General features: G+C 45.9%; 1 protein-coding gene across 1 annotated transcript in view; it reads left to right on the top strand.

Moving 5' to 3' along the window:
• Positions 1–12,004: 12,004 nt before the first annotated feature.
• The window catches only part of CTNNA1 (catenin alpha 1), a 183,265-nt gene continuing 181,989 nt past the window's right edge, over positions 12,005–13,280 (top strand). Inside the window, exon 1 of the mRNA XM_082621605.1 lies at positions 12,005–12,114. The gene's annotated coding sequence lies outside the window, so the exon portion shown is untranslated. The remainder of the gene's footprint in view (positions 12,115–13,280) is intronic.

Raw genomic sequence — 13,280 nt, 5'->3', positions numbered from 1 at the left:
AATCTGTACCATTTTTCTAGATTCCACATATAAGCGATATTATATGATATTTGTTTTTCTCTTTCTGACCTCACTCTGTATGACAATTGCTAGGTCCATCCATGTCTCTGCAAATGGCACTATTTCATGACTTTTTAATGGCTGAGTAATATTCCATTGTATATATGTACCACATCTTCTTTATCCATTCCTCTGTTGATGGACATTTTGGTTGCTTCCATGTCTTGGCTATTGTAAATAGCGCTGCAGTGAACATCGTGGTGCATGCATCCTTTTGAATTATTGTTTTCTCCAGATATATGCCTAGGAGTGGGATTGCTGGGTCATATGGTAGCTTTATTTTTAGTTTTTTAAGGAACCTCCATACTGTTCTTAGTGGCTGTACCAATATACATTCCCACCAACAGTGTAGGAGGGTTCCCTTTTCTCCACACCTTCTCCAGCATTTATTGTTTGTAGTTTTTTTTTTTTTTTTTTTTTTTGCGGTACGCGGGCCTCTCACTGTGGTGGCCTCTCCCATTGCGGAGCACAGGCTCCGGATGCGCAGGCTCAGCGGCCATGTCTCATGGACCCAGCCGCTCCGCGGCATGTGGGATCTTCCCGGACCGGGGCACGAACCCGCGTCCCCTGCATCGACAGGCGGACTCTCAACCACTGCGCCACCGGGGAAGCTCTGTTTGTAGATTTTTTGATGATGGCCATTCTGACCTGTGTGAGGTGATACCTCATTGTAGTTTTTTTTTTTTTTTGCGGTACGCGGGTCTCTCACTCTTGTGGCCTCTCCCATTGTGGAGCACAGGCTCCGGACGCGCAGGCCCAGTGGCCATGGCTCATGGGCCCAGCTGCTCCACGGCATGTGGGATCTTCCTGGACCAGGGCATGAACCCGTGTCCCCTGCATCGGCAGGCAGACTCTCAACCACTGTGCCACCAGGGAAGCCCTCATTGTAGTTTTGATTTGCATTTCTCTAATAATTAGTGATGCTGAGCATCTTTTCATGTGTTTGTTGTCCATCTCTATGTCTTCTTTGGAGAAATGTCTACTTGGGCCTTCTGCCCATTTTTTTCATTGGATTATTTGGTTTTTGTGATATTGAGCTGCATGAGCTGTTGGTATATTTTGGAGGTTAATCCCTTGTCAGTTGCTTTGTTTGAAAATATTTTCTCCATTCTGAGGGTTGTCTTTTTGTTTTGCTTATGGTTTCCTTTGCTGTGCAACCACACTTCATTCTTTTTTTTTTTTTTTTTTTTTTTCCCGTACGCGGGCCTCTCACTGTTGTGGCCTCTCCCGTTGCGGAGCACAGGCTCCAGATGCGCAGGCTCAGCGGCCATGGCTCATGGGCCCAGCCGCTCCGCGGCATATGGGATCCTCCCAGACCGGGGCACGAACCCGTATCCCCTGCATCGGCAGGCGGACTCTCAACCACTGCGCCACCAGGGAGGCCCAACACACTTCATTCTTAATACAGCAGTCAAGTGACCTTTTAAAAATGCAAATCAGATCACAGTCACCACTTCATTTTTTAATATTACTAGGGGTTTTGCATTGCTCTTAAAGGACAACCCAAAGTCCTTACCATCACCCACAAGGTCCTACATGACTTGGCCCCTGCCTACTCCTCTGACCTTATGTAGTACTACCTTTTCCTTATTTACTACCCCCCACACACTTGTCTTTCTTGTGTTCCTTGAATACGCCAGGCTTATTCCCACCCTCAGGCCTTTACACTTGCTATTTCCTCCTGTGGGATATTGTGCCCCATCACAGGGCTCATTTTGGTCATTCAGGTCTCAGCTCAAAGCTCACCTTTTCAGTGAGGCCTCTCCTGACCTTTCTATCCAAATAAGCATGCCTCCTCCCGGTCACTCTTAGCACTTACCCCTACCTGAAATCACATTGTTCATTTAACTGTTACCTACTTATTGTCTTTCTCCTTCTCTAGAATGTAAATTTCATGAGGGCTGCCCACTACGGTATCTCCAGGGTCTAATACAATGCATGTCACATAGTAGGTGCTCCAAAATATTTGTTCATTGAGCAAAAAAAATGGATGAATGAATGAATATGGTAATAGCCTTCTGTGATGGAGGGGCAGCACCTGCCAAACTTACAGGCAGGTAGAAGAGTGAGTTACTGTGACTAAAGAAATAAAGAAGCTGGACTGGTAAGAACTGATGGAGGGAGACAGACAGGATGGAATGTAGGTTTGCCAGACTCCACTGTGAGCTCATAGAGTATGGGAATCTCAGGGCCTACTAGACTGCCTGACTCTAGTCAACTCAGAATCAAATTCACTCTGGGCAAACCAAAGACAAAGGCTGCCCCGGCTTCCACTTTAAGTTTTCCTGTATTCAGAATGCCCATATGGGGACACACGGAGGCATGTAAAGATTCTTGGCAGATGTATCTCTCTGCTCTGTTCAAACAGGTTTTCTTTTTCTCAAAGTTTCTTGGAATTTAGAAAAATTGTTAAGCAATAAAAGCAATGAATGGAGACAAATGACTCATTCACTATTACATCTGAAATCTAAAATGTATTAATTTAATTGAGCTTACATTACAATGCAACAATTCTTATTTTGATAGCACTTTTCATACTCTTATAAAAATCTAAAAATGCCAGACATAAAAAGAATTTTTAGAATGGTGAATACAAAGAACCAGGTTTCCATAATAAAGCCTACTGATACTTTATAGAGAAAAATAAAGCACAAACAACCCTCTTCTATCTCCCTCCCTTTTTTTCTTTCTTTTTTAAAAAAAAAATTTATTTATTTATTTATTTAGGCTGCGTTGGGTCTCTGTTGCTGAGCGCGGGCTTTCTCTAGTTGCACTGAGCGGGAGCTATCCTTTGTTGTGGTGCGCAGGCTTCTCATTTGTGGTGGCTTCTCTTGTTGCAGAGCATGGGCTCTAGGTGCATGGGCTTCAGTAGTTGTGGCATGTGGGCTCAGTAGTTGTGGCTCACAGGCTGTAGAGCACAGGCTCAGTAGTTGTGGTGCACGGGCCTAGTTGCTTCGTGGCATATGGGATCCTCCTGGACCAGGGCTCGAACCCATGTCCCCTGCATTGGCAGGCAGATTCTTAACCACTGCACCACCAGGAAGTCCCTCCCTCCCTTTTTAAAAGACTTCTTTTTAGATACGATTGTGCTTGGTTGTCACAGTCTTTAACTTTTTTCTTTTCAGGTTCTCTTTCTCCATTGTTATCAACAAAAATACGAGCATGAAAGGGGGGGAGTGTTTTTGTGTACTCATCTTTGATCATATCAGAGAGGAAAATCGTGAACACCCATTGCTGACTGATTTTAAAAATTAAATCTTCATTTCAGTTTCTTCAGGGAAGATGAATAACATGAATAAAGAGAACCTTACGCATGTTTCTTAAGCGTCAAGGGCCTAAGTTTGGTTCTTTTATTTAAAACTTAACTCACCAAATAAAGCCAACAGCATCCTCTATTAGAAGAGGCCTGGAAAGGATACAAGTGAGCCTCTGTCCTGGTGCCCCCCACCCCCAAAAGAAACTCCCAACCAGCCTCACTTATCACACTGTTCGAAGCTGTGTAAAAAGACAAAATGTAACAGTATAACAACCAGGGATTTAAATTACCTCCATCATAGTATAGCCTTAAAATGAAAACTATTCTGACTGTGGCTTGTCAACAAAGAATTTTTAAAAGCCATTGACATGGGACTTCCCTGGTGGTGCAGTGGTTAAGAATCCACTTGCCAATGCAGGAGACACGGGTTCAATCCCTAGGTCCGGGAAGATCCCAGATGGTGCGGAGCAACTGAGCCCGTGAGCCACAACTACTGAGCCTGTGCTCTAGAGGCCGCAGGCCACAACTACTGAGCCTGTGCTCCTATAGCCCATGCTCCACAACCTACAACAAAGAGTAGCCCCCGCTCACCACAACCAGAGAAGGCCCACGCAGCAACGAAGACCCAATGCAGCCAAAATCAATCAATCAATCAAAAAAAAATTAAAAAGAAAAAAAAAGCCATTGACATTTCAGAGGCTAAGCGGGGCAAGATTAAGAGCCTGGTTCTGGATTCTGGTAGATCTGGGTCCCAGCACTGCCATATTCCCAGTGTGACCCAAGCTTCTGTTTCTAATTTATAGAATGAGGAATACAATAATCCTAACTTCTTTAGGATTATTGAGAGGTTTGGATGACATGTGAAGCTCTTACCACGGAAATTGGCATGTACTAAAGACTTAGTAAATACAAGCTATTATTATTTTCAGTCACTGAGTATTAAAATAATTATAATTGTGTGAACAAATGAATTAATGAATGAGTTTTAAGTATACTTGACTTCACTTTGTTTTCTGTCCAGCCTTAGACAAGTTATCAGTGATTCTCAACTCTGGCTGCACAGTAGAATCACCCAGGGAGATTTAAAAAAATGCTTAGTCCCTGCCTAAGAACAACTGAATCTGAGCCCCTGGGGTGGTGCCTGGGTATCATATTTTTAAAAAGCTCTTCAGGTGATTCTAAGGTGCAGACAGAGTTGTGAATTACTGTGCTACACAGAAATGAGGAAAATACCCTGGTGTTAGTTAAGCTAACACAAAACTGCCAGGATGGCAGGGCTTTACTGCTTTCCCCCAGCCATCTGAAAGGGAACGGAAAGGCAACCAGTGCCACTAGCCATCCAATTGCCTTTGACCCTGATGTGGTCCCACACTTAGAGTTTTATTTATTTATTTTTGGCTGCATTGGGTCTTCTTTGCTGTGCGCGGGCTTTCTCTAGTCGTGGCGAGTGGGGGCTACTCTTTGTTTCGGTGCGCGGGCTTCTCTTCCTTGCAGAGCACAGGCTCTAGGCACGCGGGCTTCAGTAGTTGCAGCACGCATGCTCAGTAGTTGTGGCTCACGGGCTCTAGAGCGCAGGCTCAGTAGTTGTGGTGCACGGGCTTAGTTGCTCCGCGGCATGTGGGATCTTCCCCGACCCATGTCCCCTGCATTGGCAGGCAGATTCTTAACCCACTGCACCACCAGGGAAGCCCACCACACCTAGGTTTTACCTATAGTTTTTTCTGACTCCTGTCCCAATCTGATCCCCTTTGTTGGCTTTCCCAGGCTAATCCAAGGGTCCCTTTGGTCTCTTCTATGGGTCTTATTGGGGGAGGGTGGCTCATCATTTCATGGCAACAAGAGGTAAAGGTTTTCCAAACTTTCATTTCAAAGCTGCCAAGTCTGTGGGGCCTCCCTGGTGGCGCAGTGGTTGAGAGTCCGCCTGCCGATGCAGGGGATACGGGTTCGTGCCCCGGTCTGGGAGGATCCCATATGCCGCGGAGCGGCTGGGCCCGTGAGCCATGGCCGCTGGGCCTGCGCGTCCGGAGCCTGTGCTCCGCAACGGGGGAGGCCACAGCAGTGAGAGGCCCGCATACCGCAAAAAGAAAAAAAAAAAAAAAAAAAGCTGCCAAGTCTGTTCTCATCTTCATTATTTTCGGATCTTTACTCATTTTGGTTCTTCATACAGGAACGTGCTTTGTAAACTGTAAAGCTATTTACCAGCACAGGAAGATAAATAATAACGAAGTCCTCATAATGTAGAGAATCTCTAAAATGATCTCTGATGGTTCATCTTTATTGACATTTTGACATTATTTTATGTTACTTTTCAGAATACTCTGGGAAGTCTTGCTGATTGACTTTTTTGGACTGTTTTTTCCTTAACATTCTTTTTTTTTTTTTTTTTTTTTTTTTGGTGGTATGCGGGCCTCTCACTGTTGTGGCCTCTTCCGTTGCGGAGCACAGGCTCCAGATGCGCAGGCTCAGCGGCCATGGCTCACGGGGCCTAGCCGCTCTGTGGCATGTGAGATTTTCCTGGACCGGGGCATGAACCCGTGTCCCCTGCATCGGCAGGCAGACTCTCAACAACTGCGCCACCAGGGAAGCCCTCCAAATATTTTTAAGTGCTTTTTTTTTTTTGGCCGAGCCATGTGTCATTTGGGATCTTAGTTCCGCGACCACAGATCGAACCTGTACCCCCTGCATTGGGAGCGTGGAGTCTTAACCACTGGACCATCAGGGAAGTCCCTTAAAGTGCATTTTATCTTCCAGGCACTGTGCTAAATTTGTTTTTTCTTTATTTTTGGCTGTGTTGGGTCTTCGTTGCTGCGCGCGGGCTTTCTCTAGTTGCGGCGAGTAGGGGCTACTCTTGGGCTTCAGTAGTTGTAGCACGCAGGCTCAGTAGTTGTGGCGCACGGGCTTAGTTGCTCTGCGGCATGTGGGATCTTCCCGGGCTAGGGCTCGAACCCGTGTTTCCTGCTTTGGCAGGCGGATTCTTAACCACTGCGCCACCAGGGAAGTTCAGCACTGTGCTACATTATCAGAGCAGAGAAGTAAAAAAGTCAGACAAGATTCCTGTCCTCATGGAGTATATAGTCTAATAGAGGAGACAGAAAATAAACCATGAGACAAGACAGTAACATGGGTGGACAGTGACTGGGGTGTGGGAGATGTGGTCAGGAAAGGTCTCTCTGACCAGGTGATGATGAAACACTGAATGTGTTAGGTGGTGACAAGAGCTAAGAAGTACAGCAGGGTAAAGAAATAAAATGGAGAGGGTCGGGAAGGGAAGTGGGTGCTAGTGTTATTTTACAAAGGGTAATTAGGGAAAGACTCTTGGATAAGGTGATATTTGAGCAGAGATCTGAACGAAGCCATGGAGTGAGCTAAGGAGCTATGGGGGAGAAGACCATTCCAAGTAGAGGAAACTGGAAACGCAAAGGCTCTGAGGAAGGAAAGTGCTTCCTTGTGTTATGGGAATGTCTGGGACTCCAGTGTGAGTTGGAGTGTAAGGATGGAGGGGAAAAGCCAAAGATGGGTCTGAGGTTGCTGGGCAAGACTACCACTCTTTTATTTAGATTAAGATGGGAAGAACTGGAGGGTTTTGAACAGATGATAGGTTTTAAATGGCTCAGATGCTATGAGAAAAGAGCTTTAAAACGAATATGTATTCATTGTTAAAACATAAATGGGATATTATATGCATTGCTTTACAATCTGCTTTTTTCCAAAGTGAATTTTATTTATTTAAAAAAATTTTTAAAGTCTTTATTGAATTTGTTACAATATTGCTTCTGTTTTATGCTTTAGTTTTTTGGCCCCGAGACACGTGGGATCTTAGCTCCCCAACCAGGGATCGAACCCACACCCTCTGAATTGGAAGGCGAAGTCTTAACCACTGGACTGCCAGGGAAGTCCCCCAAAGTGAATTTTTAAAAAACCGAAATATTATCATCTTTCTCTCTTTATGTCTGAAATCCTTTGTGGTGCCCATTCCCTCACAATCAAGTCTGAAGCCTTACAAAGCCTTCTCCAGTCTGGCCTCTCCCTACTTTACAGCTCTCAAATCACGGGACTTCTTTTCCTGTAGTAGGACTTGGGGCTTTCAAACTTGCTTGTCCCCTTGTCTAGAAATACTCTTTCCTTCCCTCCCTATCCACCTTGTCAATGGCTTTTCTATAGATTCCATGTATTCTTTCTTTCATTCATTTAACAAATATTTATTGAGGGATCTATGTCCCTCAGGTCCTCTTCTAGAAATATATTCTAGGTACCAAGGACATAGCACTGAACAAAACAGACAAAAATTCTAGCCCTCATGGGGCTTAAATTCTAGTGAGAGGAAGACAGGAGAAAACAATAATTTAAAAAATATATGTGTAGATATATACTGTACGACTTTATATGTCAGATGGTGATCCACCCTAAGGAGAAAAATAAAGCAAAGAAGGAGGGATGGGATGCTGAGGGAAGGGAATGCAATTTTAGATAGGGTGGCCAAGAGGAAGCCTCACCAAGAAAGTGACAGCTGAGCAAAAGACCTGGGGGAGGTGAGGGAGTGAGTCAGGCAGCTATTTGGAGGAGAACATTCCAGGCAGAAAGCAAAGGCCCTAAGCCGAGAGCTTGTCTCTAACTGTTCCAGCAATTGTAGAGGCCAGTGTGTCAGGTTTGTGGTGGGGCAGGTGAGCTCTGGAGGCCCTCATATGGACCTTGCCTTTTACTCTGAGTGAGATAGGAGACACTGGAGGGTTTTGGGCAAAGTAGGAGTGACATGTTTCGACTTATTAAAAAATTTAACAGGATCACTCCAGCTGCTGAATTGAGACTAGACTGAGGGAGGCAAGGGCAGAAGTCAGAAGACCAGTTAGGAGGCTCCTGTTAAATTCAAGCTAAGTGATGATAATAGCTTGACATAGGATGGTAACAATGGACATGGTAAAAAGTTGGTGGATTCTGAATATACATTGAAGAGAGAGGCACAGGATTTGCCAGGAATCAGGTATGAAATGTGTGAGAGAAATAAAATAGTCCAGGATGACTCCAAAGTTTGGCCTAAACAACTACAAGAATGGAATTGCCATTTATGAAATGAAGAAAACTGTGGGATCAATAGGTTTGGACAAAGGTATCAGGAAATCAATTTTGGACATATAGACATAAAGTGTGAGATGCCTATATGCCTACTGGATATCCATACCGAGGTATCAAGTAGGGAGCTGAAAGTGGGAGTTTAGAATTCAGAGGGAAAGGTTCAGGTTGAGATATAAACCTACAGTTGACAGCATAGTCAAAGGCAACCGATGAGTTGATGGTAGACAGAAAAAGAGGTCCAAGGATGGAGTCCTGGGACACTCTAACAGTAGTTCTTAAACTTTTTAACCTCAAGATCCTTTTACACTCTTAAAATTTTTTGAGGATCTTGAAGAGCTTTTGTTTAGGTGAATTTTATCTACCAATATTGACTGTACTATTACATGATCATAAATAGATTTTTTTTAAAACATAGAAAGTCAAAGTTTATTTTGGTAGACTTGCTTTTATAGGCGTTGGTTTAAAGTATAAAATAGCATTTTTTTTTTTTTTTTTTTTTTTGCTGTATGCGGGCCTCTCACTGTTGTGGCCTCTCCCGTTGCGGAGCACAGGCTCCGGATGCGCAGGCTCAGCGGCCATGGCTCACAGGCCTAGCCACTCCGCGGCATGTGGGATCTTCCCGGACCGGGGCACGAACCCGTGTCCCCTGCATTGGCAGGCGGACTCTCAACCACTGCGCCACCAGGGAAGCCCTAAAATAGCATTTTTTGAAAGAAAAATAACAATGTTTTCTGAAACAAAAGAAAATTCAGGGGGAGAAGTGTCCTTGTTTTGCATTTTTGCAAATTTCTTTAATGTCTGGCTTAATACAAGGTAGCTGTATTCTTGTATCTGCTTCTGCATTCTGTGTGATATTATATATCATGTAACCTGTAAAACACTCTATTGTACACCATGAGATATTGGGAGTGAAAAAGGCAAATGATATTTTAGTATTATTATTAAAATAGTCTTTATCTTACAATCCCTTGGAAAGGTCTCAGGAGTCCTCAGATTGCACTTTGAGAACTTTGAGAACTATTTAGAGGTTGGGAAGATTTAGAAGGAATCATTAAAGAAGACTAAGAAGTTGCATCCAGGGAGGCTGAAGGAAAATCAGAAGAGCCTGGTGCACTGGAGATCCAATGAAGACAGTATTTTAATGGGGAGAGTGATCAAACACTGCTGATGGTACAAGTCAACTGTGGGCAGAGACTGATCACTGGATTTGGCATCATGGAGGTCATTAGGGACCTTGATAAAAGCAGTTTTGGTGGAGAGGTGAGTGTGAAACTCTGGCAGGAGTGGGTCACAGCATAAAGGTGACTTACTTAGGTCACTGAACCCCAGACTAGGTTAATTTCCCCCTAAATCTACTTGTATCTCTTCCCTATCTTCACATTTGACCTTCTTTTTTTTTATAGTTTACCTGTTTTAATACCTGTCTCTTCCATTATATTTTAAATTTTGTGAGAACAGGGATCTCAATTGTATTATCTCAGTTTTAAAGTCAGTTTTATTCACTACTGCTTCTCCAGCACATAGCAAGTACTTAGGACATAGTGAATGCTCAAGTTGCCCCTAGTAAGTTTTTCATGCTTTCTCAGGGGTCAGGAACTGACTCCCCATAACTTACAGGGCACACTGCAAGTCTCTCATCATGCTCTTTTTCTGTCACCTGATCCTTCTTGTCCTCAAACAAATCCACTTTTTCATCTTTAGGGAGTCAGTCCGTTCGGGCTGCTATAACAAAATACCACTGAATGAGTAGCTTATAAATGTCAGAAATTTATTTCTCACAGTTCTAGAGGCTGGAAAGTCCAAGATCAAGGCACCAGCATCATCATGTTCTAGTGAGAGCTCTCTTCCTGGTTCATAGAGCCTTCTTGCTCTGTCCTCACATGGCAGAAGGGGCAAGGGATACCTCTGGGGCCTTCTCTTTAAGGGCACAGATCCCATTCATGGGGGCTCTGCCCTCCTGACCTAATCACCTCCCAAAGGCCCCATCTCCTAATACCATCACCTAGGGCATTAGGTTTTCAACATATAAATTTGGGGAGACACAAACATTCAGTCTATAGCAGGGCCCCATGCTTAGAAAGGTCCCATGCTTGGTTTAATGCTCCAATGTTGCTGTCTTGAAATTGTTAGTAATTTTTGAACACGGGGCCTTGCAAACTAAGTAAATGGTACTTCAGTGAAGTAATGAATATACTAAGTTATGGAGCATAATCCTTTAACTCTGTCTCTTGTTAGTTCAAATATTTATTGACTGAATATTATGTTCTAAGGTAGCTAAGTGTAGTGGGGGGAAGCCATAGCCACTCCAGGCAGGGGGGACCATAGGAGCAAAGGCTCTGAAGCTAGAAACAGAATGGGGTGTGGTTGGAAGAGAATGGCCTCATTAAGGTATGTCTCTTGAAGGTTATTCTCTCCTTTCATGGTCCTATTTCCTTTTGTCAGCAACTCTTAACTAGCACAAATCCATAGTGCTTTGAATTACAGTGGGCACATTCACCCACAGACATTAACTGGGCACTGCCTAGGGGATGAGCCTTGTGCTGGGTGCTGTAGGGGATATAGCTCCTGTCTTGCAGGAGTTTGCATTTCCTGGGAAAGGGAGATATAAGTAGTAAAGAGTAAACATGTTGAAGGCAAGTCTCCCTAGCACCCTGTTCAGTGCTCAGCACCAAACAAGCAGTGGATACTGTCTTGCATTATTTTGGATTTATAGACCAATACTGAAATCAACCTCGTTCATCATCCCATGATGAAGATAAAACGTCATTAGGGTTTTCTATACCAAGATAATAGTGAATATGTATTTGGTTTGTTTTTTGTTTTGTAGTTTTTTTGGGGAACATTCACCAGGAAGATAAGGAAGAGTGGGAATAAAATTCCGTAAATGGCCAGGATAGGAATAGACGCCATGTCCTTCAAATTTGTGTGTATGTATGTGTGTGTGTGTGTGTGTGGGGCAATCTCAGGAGGGGACACTGATGTGAGAAGCCTCTTGTCCTCCATCAGGAGAGCTCTCGGTTTCCCCATCTGTCAAGTGTCAGATGAGTTACGTGACTTCTAGAAGGGCTTCTATCGCACATTATGAGGTCCCTAGAGTCGGATTCTACTTTCACTTCGCCTCAAGCTGTGAGGCCTCAGTTTCTCCTTCTGTAAAACCAGTGGGAGGACCTAGAGTACTTTTCCAGAAGCCTGTTACTCCGAACACCTGTGGCACTCCTCAGAGGAGAGTGCCCAGGATCTGCGTCGACTCAACCCGTTCCCTGAGGCACCAGCGGGGGGTGGGGCTTGAGCAGGCCGCGCCCGGAGACTCACCTGTGCGCGGAGCGGTGACTCACCTGCCCTCCCCCGCTCGCGGGCTGTTCCAGGAGTCAGCGCTCCTCCTTCCTCTCGGGCGGGGGAGGGGTCACTCCCATCCCTAGGTCACTAGGGGCCTGGGATTAAGTAACTCAGGGGTGAGGGGCGGAGAGCAAGAGGTCCTGTTGGGGGTCCAGGCCTGGCACCGCCAGGCTCTTTGGTCGAGGGCTCTCTCCAAATCGAGGAGCGGGAAAGCTGGGCTGCAGCGGGAGGCGCCGGGAAGAGCGCGCCGGAGGGAGGTGCTGGGAAGGGCGGGCGGGGCCGGGGGCGCCGGGCGGCCCATTTCCTCCTCGGAGCCGGACAGGCGGAGACAAAGCGGCGGCAGTCGGCTTCGGGCTTCGAGAATCTTGCTGCACTCGCCGAGCTCGTCGCAGGTAATTGTCTTCGTGCAGGTGCGGGCTCCCCAGCCGGGCCGAAGGGGCTCCTCGGGTGGGCGGGCCGGGTGCGGTCACCTCCACGACCCCGCCCGGAATCAGGCTCCGGGCGGGCGCTGGTGCGGCCTCCGGCCCGCTTCCCCGGCGGCGCCCCGGGCCTGGGCCCTGGCCGTGAGGCCCGGCGTTTCCTGGCGCTCGAGAAGTTGAGGGGCCGCGGCGGCTGGAGCAGAGCGAGCCGCCGGCCCCGCGCCGCCGCGGCGCTTCCTCACTTGAAAGTTTCTCCCGGTTTCTAAACTTTGTTCAAGTGGGCTTGGTGCGCGCGCCAGGCCCGCGCTGGGCCTCTTCGGCCGCCTTCCTTGTGGGGAAGAGTCGGCGCGTTGTTCCAGGTGCGGGCGGGTCCGGGAGTTGAGTTTTCCATTGAAGTACGTGTGGTTTGTGGTTTCTGTGGTCGCACCCCCGCCACCGCCACCGAAACTTCCTGGTCAGGTGGACAGGACGTTTGCTGGGCCCGCAGCCCCGCATTCCCGGCCCGAGCGTATGTGAAAGTTTGAGTGACCCTTTTCTCTGACACAGTCTGGTTGGGAAGGGCAGCCACGCCCGTGTGGACTTCTGGCGTGCACCGTGTTAACCTTTGTTGTGAAATTACTCAGACTTCTTGTGCTGGTTAATTGGACGCACCTAACACTGATTAGTACTAGTTTTCACGAATGTCCTTGGAACCTTTTTGTTGTTGTTGTTGACTTTTAAAGGAGTGTGCGTGTGCGAAGCGCTTGTTGGAAAAAATGTTGACTGAATGCCTAACCTTGGCTTGGCAGGAATGGCTTCCCAATAATGCAGGCGGCAGTTGGCTCAGATCCAGGACTGACAACCTCTTATGTACTCCCGCGTCTTTGTAACATTTTTTTGGTGTGTCTGTTTTATACAAAACTTAGGATAGTTTAGAAAAGAGTAAGATATGTTAAGTCTCCAACTAAATTAAGGGCATTTCGTGTTTATGATGAAGGAAATGATTACACCACTGTATTGTTGCAACAGGAAAGGCATTTCGATGAGAGGATATTTTGTTTAGCAGTGATTCTTAAAGACTGTACAGGTGTATGTTATTTTGGGAAAGTATGAATTTATAAATCAAATTAAGATGTGTTACTTTATTTTACAAGAGGGAG

The sequence above is a fragment of the Mesoplodon mirus genome (assembly GCF_964341445.2).
Source record: "Mesoplodon mirus genome assembly, chromosome: 5".
Taxonomy (NCBI): domain Eukaryota; kingdom Metazoa; phylum Chordata; class Mammalia; order Artiodactyla; family Ziphiidae; genus Mesoplodon; species Mesoplodon mirus.
Note: the sequence above shows the minus strand (reverse complement) of the source record. Positions and strands in the feature narration are given on the sequence as shown.